We start from the raw sequence: 9350 nt of genomic DNA on the forward strand, positions 1-9350 counted from the left end.
TGCAGTTCCTGTAGTAGCAGAGCGCAGGATTAAGGTCCATGTTTCCCTGCGTCTCACTGGCTGCCAGGCGTGCTCCGCTGCTTTGGCACGGCGCACGCAATTTACATCATTTGGTTCCGCTGAGTGCAGAGTGAAAATCAAGTTTATACAGAGTTCAGACCGTGCATCACACTTGGGAATCGACCCTGACTTGAACTGAAAACCGAGGCCAAGAGTCAACTGTGTTTTTACGTCTGCTTTTCTTTTCTTTACTGGAGATATTTATATTGAGGGAATGTGCGAGCGGCAGCTCCAGCCTCAGGTTCTTCTTCTTCTATTTCTAACTTTGTGGTTCGTAATCATCAGAGATGAGTTAATAAATGGAATATCCTGATTTAGAAAAGGATTTGCCCTTGATATGATCCACATCCCGCGGGGAGTGCTTCCCAGTAAGAGTGACCCCGTGTGGCCACATTCAGCAGTTTACAGGAAGATAACAGAGTCTAATAAAAGTGTTTGCAGCCTTAAAGAATCTCCTGTACATTTTTATGATACTTCTGCTGCTGCTCCACCACTTCTGTCCAATTTAATTATTCTGATGTACATAATTAGCATGAGGCGGCCATTGTTTGACATCATTTGCATATTATATTGGATAATTGAATGAGAGTGGCTGATGATTAAATTAGGCTGAATGACAGATGATTCAGCTCAGTGTGGAAAAATTAACAGAATGGGCAGCCTGGGAATACCACATGTACCCTTTGAATATTTATATGCCCCCCCCCCCCCCGCCACCCCTCCACCGTGCCCCCGTCACCCCCACCTGCACACCCAGACACACTCCACTAATTTAGAAAATGTGCAGCAGTGGCCGCCGCCGCCGCCGCCGCTGAACTCCGGAGGCGGCCAGTCAGAGGACGCCGTTCTCGTGGTCACTGCAGCGCTCTCCCACTTGAAAGGAATGGGGGCAATTCTGAGCATATGAGGAGCAACACATTCACAGACTGATAAGACAAATGAGGCTGGAGTGGGGAAATTCATTTCCAGGCACTTCCAGTGTAAACACAGACTGCTGGTGCCTGCCACATTAAGGACAGGCTCTGCCTTCCTCCTCGAGGTTTTCTCAGCCCAAGAAATGGTCCAAGGTGTCGGCAAATTAAAAAAAAAAAAATTACAAATCTTGTCTTGTAAAACAAGCAAACAAAAATTGAGCAGAAAATATGTGGTGGACATAAAGTAGAAAATAATGAAAGCCTTTAATTATCTCTAAAGTAATTGTATTTATTTATTTCCAAATTGGCTGAAACAATGGTAATAAAAGTGGTATTTGCGGTTCAGGTCCTCCCCTTGCCCCCTAAATTCGTCTCGCTCCTTGGACTTTTTCCATGTGGGGTTCGGGCAGGATAAATGTTTAGAGGGAATATTTGGAACAGCTTTAGCCTTTCACATGCTAATGTAAGCACTGGCGGCACAAGAAAGCTGGCCTGACCCAGGGGCCACACGGTGACACAGTCTGCTGATTCAGTGCCGGCAGCCCCGGCTTTGTTTATGTGTGTGCAGGAGAAATAATGCATGTCATAAAAAAAGGAGAACTTTGAAGGGGAACCACTATCCCCCGGATGATGAATGCCCCCTGCTCCACAGATATAAATAACTCTTCGCAATAGTACAAAAGCCATCCGAGGAGTGACTTATACATCGTCGTGTCTACAATAACAGTGAGCTGCGTTTCCACCGCTGACATTCTTCCCACGTTGGATCATTTTCTAGACATGCAGACGTGGAGTAAACTCTTGTTGCTGAAACGAATGGAAAACACAGTCAATAACAACAGAGCACCAAATTAATAAATGAAAAAGTACAATTCAAGCAGTAAAGTAAACAGATGTACACGGAGAAAGGAAAGTTTTATATGTATTTTATTTTTTTGTGTATGTTTTCGTGCTTGACTCTAGAACCAGATTATATAGATAGGCCGGACTTTATTGGTTTACTTTGGAAGGTCCTTCTTCAAACACAATTTGCAACATGAGAAACGTGTGTTTGTCTTTGTCTCCCACATACCTTGTAAAAACTTCTCCGTCCCCGTCTTGTACTTGTTATAGTACTGGTCGGTACACACAGCGTCGTCTCATTGTCTGCTCGCGGTCATTTTAGGGCGCAGTGGAATTTTCACAGTCCCAGGATCTGTGGCTCGGAGGTATCAGAACCTGTAAAGATAAGTGTGTACAGCAGCTTCCTCCGTGTGTCGGCGTCTCTCAGATCTCCCAGATACGGCCGTGCCCTCTCTCTTATCAGGAACGTGGCCGTGTTCACTTCCAGCGTGTGATGAAGATCTGGAGTTTGGTGTGTGTGTGTGGGTGAGAGAGGAAGGGAGAGAGAGAGAGTGTGTGTTTTTTCAGTGCTTATAACATCTTAGATCTTGTTGTCTTTAAAGGTGTCTGGACAAAGATCACCTAATGAAATCATCTGCCACTGCTTTTCAGTAAAATGCACAGTTGAAGGTCAAGTATGCAGGGATTTTCTTCGACTACTTATAAACAAAGATTGTGTCATGAACCCAAGTAGTTTATATATTCATGCTATGGTTTAAATGAATATAGAACTGCACTGATTTATATACTGATCTAATGAAGAAAAATAAAAAAAAGAACCCAAAAATGTCCATTTGTTTCACCAAATGTCTCTGCACTCGTGCTGAAACGTCCTCCTCCAAAGTCGTGGGCAACAGTTTAACGCCGGCTGACAGGCTGGGATCAGCCAAAAATATCATCATCAACATCGCCCTACTGTTTTACTGCTGCCACTGCAGCTCCGCTCTTTTGTTTTATGCCTCTTCCCTGCGGCCGCAGCTCGACACGGCCAATTTGTTTGGGCGGTTAATGCTGTGGCACCGGCCGGTGGAGGATTATATGAGATGGTCCACTGATTTGTGGTGGCTGGTGGTGCACTGCGCTGTGTGTGTCAGTGCCTGTGAGGGAGAGTGTGTGGGTAAACCTTAAGTGTTCATGTGTGTCCGTTTTGATAAGTGTCTGTGTGTGTGTTTACGCCACACATCAACGTTAACGGCAGCACTTCCTTGAGCTTCTTTAGGACGACATTTGTCCCGTTTCTCCAGTTTTTTTTTCTGTGTGTGTGTCGTAGCTGGCTAAAGGATGAATCATCTTTCTGAATTTCATTGTTTCAAGATTTATGAAAGCTCTCTCTAACTGAGTCATATTTATATATCTTGGCAGCCAGGAGAATCATTGACTTATCCTGTGAAGCTTCACACACTGAACACTGGGCCAAACGCTACTGTGAGGTTTCCCAGATCACACTCTGACAGATTTTACTGACAAATATGCAAACGGGTGCACATGGAGCAAAATCGTTAGCCAAGTAAATGATTCTGTCTTTCAGGCTGAGCATTTCTTTCCTGCCTTTTCTTCATCATCTGTTTGAAATCCAAACTGAAAGTTTTCTGTGGAGGAAAAACCAATCTGTGGTCCACATGACTTGGCTTTTTTAAAAAAATAAAAGGATCTTATGTTTGTTACTTTTTTGGGGCGTCTGTTTTTGAAAAGTTGCTCAGATCTTGGGAAGATGAACCTATTCTTTTATCTTGAAGAGAGCGAAGAGATGATCAGTCACATCTTGACTGTTGTCCAAAACATCTTGTGACAGTCGTTCATTTGATCCGTCCGAGGCTCCTTTGAACGCTGCTGTAGAACGTGGTCCTGAAGGGCTTCACCCGCACATGATAAAAAGTGAATTATTGGTTTGTTTATCAAGCTCTTAAAACCCCAAAGTGCATTATTAAACAGAGAGCACATTAAAAGGGGAGTATTGTTAAAAGTGTTTTAAAAATCTTGTAAATCCTGGTAATTTATGTCACTGAGGATGAGGAGGCTCACCACGGCCTTCTGGTTTTAATTTGATTTAGGCTCAGCTCACCACTGTCTCTACCTGTGATGCTGCCTATTTTCCCAGACACCGTCTGACCGACGTGACCTTTCACTGGAGCCCTGAGAGCCTCACATCCTCAGAGACGGTTGGACTTCTGTTGGTCGAGAACTAAAAAAATATTTCTGTTTCATTGAAGTCATATTTCAGAAAAATAAGTAAAAAAAAATCTGGTTGACAGTAGCCACAAAATTCAGTCATTATTTTGGCACAATTATTCCTACACCAACGTTGCATCAGCTGTTTACTGTGTACAAGATATTTTCAGAATATTTTCTTGTATATCCAACCATGGATTGAGGTTGTCGTCTGTTTTCTCTACTTTTGGTTCATAAAACCACAGATATAAGACAACTTCCACACAGCTTCAGCTCTGACCAGGCCCAGTCTGGGTGCAGGAGCCTCTGGGGACACCCCCCGCCCCCCACCCCTCAGCACAGACAACAATGGGTCAGCGCCCCTTATTTGTACAGATGCCCTCCTTAATCAAACTAGCCGGAGGAGTGATTGGATTTTAATACTGCTGGGCCCGTGGTAATGGTGTGATGGACGGGGACTGGTGAGTCGGAGCAGGATGTCAGGCCCAGCGAGGCCTCCATTAATGATATTGCTTCATTTCTTAAAGTGGCAGGAACACCTTGGGGTGAGGGAATATCTGCAGTCGGGACCCTCCCCTCTGTTTTTACCCCCTCTCTCCCCCCTTTCTTTTCTCTTCCCTTTGTGTCTCTGTGTCTCCGAACCATTTCCTGACCATCGTGGGTTAACAGCCGCTGGTTTCAGGCTGTTGCTTCGACTTGAATTGAATGAATTCAGGTTTAATTGTTGTGCAGATGAAATGGTTCCTGTTATGAAACAAAAACAGTACCAGTCATAGTCATTCATGGGGGGGGGAGGGGGCTTATCAATCAGAACTGGATGTCATATTTCCAGTGTGTGTGAAGTGACGACTCTTTTATTCGTCTGTCATCGCTGGTATTTCCATTCAACGTTCTGCTCCGTACGCTGTAATTAAAGTTTGTCTTGGGTCCAACATCCTCAGTCAGAGGCCGCTTGAACTTTAGCTCTAAATCAAAAACACAAAGACTTCCTGAAAACACTTGAACTGAACTCCTGAACTGACACGGCTTTGACCCCGGTGAACGCCACGGTGTCTCCCTCCAACCGTTTGATGCTGGTTCTCATCCCCGCTGACTCACACTCGCTGCCCGTGACACTTGTTTGTCTTCTTGGTTTGGTTAATGACAGTTTGGTCCTGTCAGCGAGTGGAGGGGCGGGGGCCGGGGGTGGTACAGGTGAGGCCTTGTTGTGTTTTATTGCGAGTCATTGTCAGGAGGGGCGGCTCCGACCGTCCTCTCTCCTCCTAATAGGCTTTAGTGAGTTGTTTTTACTGTAGATTTATGTGTGGGTGTGGCGCCGTGATTTACACGACTCTGACACCGTCTCAGCAGAGGAACCACAGAGGCCGATCGCAGCTCTGTGTGTCTGTGTGTGTGTGTGTGTGCTTTCCAGGTGAGCCCGAGGTCTGTTCACCCTCCTGCACACTCACACGTGGTTAAACACAGACTCAGGGAACACTGAGAGGAAACCAGTAAAGTTGAAACTCTTTTACAGTCAACATTTGAGACTGAGGTTTTCATTTTATTTTAATTGGCAGTTCACTTGTTTGTTTTTATGGGATTTACCTCATATTTACTAAATATTGTCCTGTTTGTTGGGTTCGCCACAGCTGTTGTTAGTTTTTACACCAGTTCCTCTTCCTTTGTTTTTAGGGGTCGCCACAGCTGTAGTTAGTTTTTACACCAGTTCCTCTTCCTGATGAAATTAAACTTCAGTATTTGGTGGAACTGAACCCAGAACCTTCCGGTGACAGACAGTAGTCTCACCACTGCACATCAGAAAATGTGTCTTTTAAAATACACCATTTAATCCAAAACTACATCAGCCTTCAGACATAATGCTCCATTTTTATTCGATTTTTAAATCAATCCTTGTTTATTTGAACCAGCGTTCTAAAATACCTTGAAGTCCAAACTGGTCCCATTTCTTTAAAAACCTGAATCATTACATGCAGATATTTACTGGTTGTGTCACTGTCCTGTTGAAACAACATTAACTCTGTGGGATCGATGCTGCACCACGGCCCGTTACTTCCCCCTGATGTTGATATCGCCCCTTCATTATCAGTGTAACCTTAGAACGGACGCCATCACAGCTTTCTCACCAAATGGTAAATTACCTGCCTGTAGATGGTGCTGCACCAGTGGATCGGCTTTCCACAAATGGAGGTTCCGTCCCTGGGTTGACTGGGTTGACTGGGTTGACTGGGTTGACTGGGTGCTGGTGTGGTCTGCATGCTGATGTGTTCCTGGGCTTTAAACCAGGGAGACGTGGTTCAAATCTGCTGAGGCAAATGAGCTTCAGGAAGAAAGCACACATATTTGTATTCTTTTTTTTTCCACTGTGGCAGCTCCTGTTTTATATCAAATCTGTGACTCACAAACAGAACGTCCGACCTGCTCCTGGTGACTCCACGTGTACGGATGCATCAAACTTTACACCACCACCTCCATTTGTCACGTAAACTACAAATCACCGTGTGTGATTCAGTCTTATACAAACTATTCTGTGACCCAAACATCCCCTCAGCCAACTCGTTTTTTTCAACACCCCCACCAACACTAACGCCCCCTCCCCCCCGGCCCCCCCTTCAGCCTCTACCTCTGTATCTTTTTCTCGGGGCTGCAGCCGAGGTCTCTGCGTTAAGTCAGCCTGTCAGAGTTCTTCCCCTGAGAGCTCGGGGCTTCAAGTTCATCCCGGTACTTTTCTCTGCCGGTGGCCCCCACTGGAGGAGCCGGGTCACCGTGGGCCCAAGTGTTGAAGTTTTCACACAGCCTCAGCCCAAATCACACACACACATTTACACACGTTGTGTGTCTGTAAAGGATAATTCAATAATCTGGGAACAGTTTCAGATGAGAGTGCAGACAAAGTCTGTTGAGATAATAAACTATTTTATTACCATTTTTTTCATTATTTTTTTTACCCATGATGAGAACAGTCTTTCCAAAGAATTGTTTTTAGTTATTTTATAATAATAATAATCATAATAATTATTATGATTATTATTATGAAATCATCATTCCTTTTAATACTTTTAATACTGTTACTCTGGATGTTTTGGTTCAGAGTGGCTGATTAAAGGAATATTTACTCTAAAAATTTTTAAATTGTTCTATGTTTTACACACAAAGTACAAGGATTTTTTTCAATCACATATTGAGTAACTCTTATATCACTCAGACACACAGTAAATGTCTGAAATGAAAATGACTTTATTAAATCTTTCCACAGCCATTTTTAGCCAGTATTCTTGTTGTTTTTTTCCTAACTTGAAACAGATTATTTTCTGACCGGTTTATCGCGGTATGAACGGGCTCGGTTGACGATATCTGCACTAACACGGTGTCGCCGCTGCAGCTCCGTCTCTCACGCCGCCGTGACAGGTGGTCGCAGCGGCCGCCACAGCTGACACGTTACTGATCTCGTTACGCACGCCCCCCCTCTGCCAATTAGGGAATTACATCACACCTCTAAATGGACTCGGCCTCTTAATCATTGATGACACGGTGTCATTCCCACTCACAGCGTCCTGTTGCACTGTGGGCAACCTGACACACACACACACATACACACACACACACACACACCGCACACACCGCACACACCGCACACGTGGAAGTCCGTGGTGAAAAACGGCCCTGGCGACAACTGACGTCTGGATGATGAGATTCAATGTGGACTCCGTCTGTACTGAACTGGACTGTACTGGACTGAACTGTACTGGACTGGACTGTACTGGGGCAGTGTGTGGCAGGCTTGATTTTTTTTTTTTTTTTTTTTTTTTTGTCTCTTGGCCGCTTCAGGGAATCAGGGAAACGTCACGTGTTTGTGGTCATAGGAATTAAATGTGTGATTGAAGCTGTGTGTAAGAGTCTGTGCCAGAGTCGCTATAGGGTGATGTAAGTGTGCCAAGTGTGTGTGTATGAGGAGGGGGAGGTAGCTGTGGTAGGAGGGGTGCTAAAGCTCTGGTATGCAGTCATGTAGCTCCAGGTGTTTGTTTTGGTTCTTGTTCTTGCTCACAGAGGGGGAAACGCCCATCGATAGACTCTTTGGAGAAGATCGTGTGGCCCTCAGGTAGTCAGTCACTTTACGGGTGTCAGAGAACACACACACACACATTCACCAACAGTTTAATCTGGTAATTGATAGTAAAATTCTAAGCACATCATAAATATTTTTTTAAATTATAAATATGAATAAGTAAAATAACGTCTTCCTTTCATTGGATATTTTAAGAAGTTTCATCAAAAGTCAGCGTCAAATTTGCTGCATGTTTTGTTCTCATTTTTGTAATTCTGATACGATTATTATCTCCAAATTATTATTATTATTATTATCGTCATCAAGGTGTTTGGGAATATATTTTGTAATTGGAATAAAATTGCTAATTTAATTTGATTTAATGTATGGACCTCCCGAGAACACGAGTGAAGTGAAGTTATTAATGCAGGAAAACGAAGTGGAAACACGTGTATTCCCGCGGTGATGTTCTGCTGCAGGAGGCCTGCATTCCTGTCTGTAAACGCCATTGTTATTCCTCTGTTATCTTAATCTGCGCACATTGTTGACTTATCTCATTAGAAATAGCTCAATTACAAATCTATTATCTGCCCTTTGTCATTCAAACTTCCGACGAAGACGACGACGACGACGACTCTGCTGGGGGGAGATTTTTGGTGACATGTTACACCTCACACTGACAGCCCCCTCCTCCAGACCCTCACCCCCCCTTCTCTCTTTCTCTATATATAAAATCAGCCAATAGAGATGTTTTTGGAAACTAACGGACCAAATAAGGGAAATATTTTTGCCAATGTCTCGATCATTGGTTTTAAAAACGACTCGTTACTGTTGACAACCACCACTAAAAAAAAAAAAAAAAATCCAAAACACGTTAATCTGCAGTTTTTCTGCGCACACTCATCACATCACAGTGTGACGTTGTTGTACATCAGTAGAAAAGGTCACTACGTGTAGTCTGAGCCGCTGACGCGCAATAACACGATTCACCAAAGGAAAATAAACCGAGGAGCAGAAGTGACCCCTTACCAGCTAATCTCTGCCCCCCCACCCCCAAACCGGGGACTTTGGGGGAAAGTGTGTGTGTGTGTGTGTGTGTGTGTGTTGGGTTAGTTTGTTGTGGCTTCAGTCAGTGTATCGCTTGCAGGTGATGCCAGGACTAGATAAGAGGTCGCCGATCCCTGCGCGCTGTCTAGACCAGTTTGTGACTCGACCAGAGAAACTGGACTGAGCACAATTTACAGCAGATTTTTGCCCCCGAGATAGTAAATGACCACTGGCCG

General features: G+C 44.3%; 1 long non-coding RNA gene across 1 annotated transcript in view; it reads left to right on the plus strand.

The window, feature by feature from the left end:
- LOC103379384 (uncharacterized) overlaps positions 1-9350 on the plus strand; it is an 82441-nt gene that overhangs the window by 70509 nt on the left and 2582 nt on the right. The gene's annotated exons all lie outside the window — the stretch shown is intronic.

The sequence above is a fragment of the Cynoglossus semilaevis genome, chromosome 5 (genome assembly GCF_000523025.1).
Source record: "Cynoglossus semilaevis isolate Cse_v1.0 chromosome 5, Cse_v1.0, whole genome shotgun sequence".
NCBI lineage: Eukaryota > Metazoa > Chordata > Actinopteri > Pleuronectiformes > Cynoglossidae > Cynoglossus > Cynoglossus semilaevis.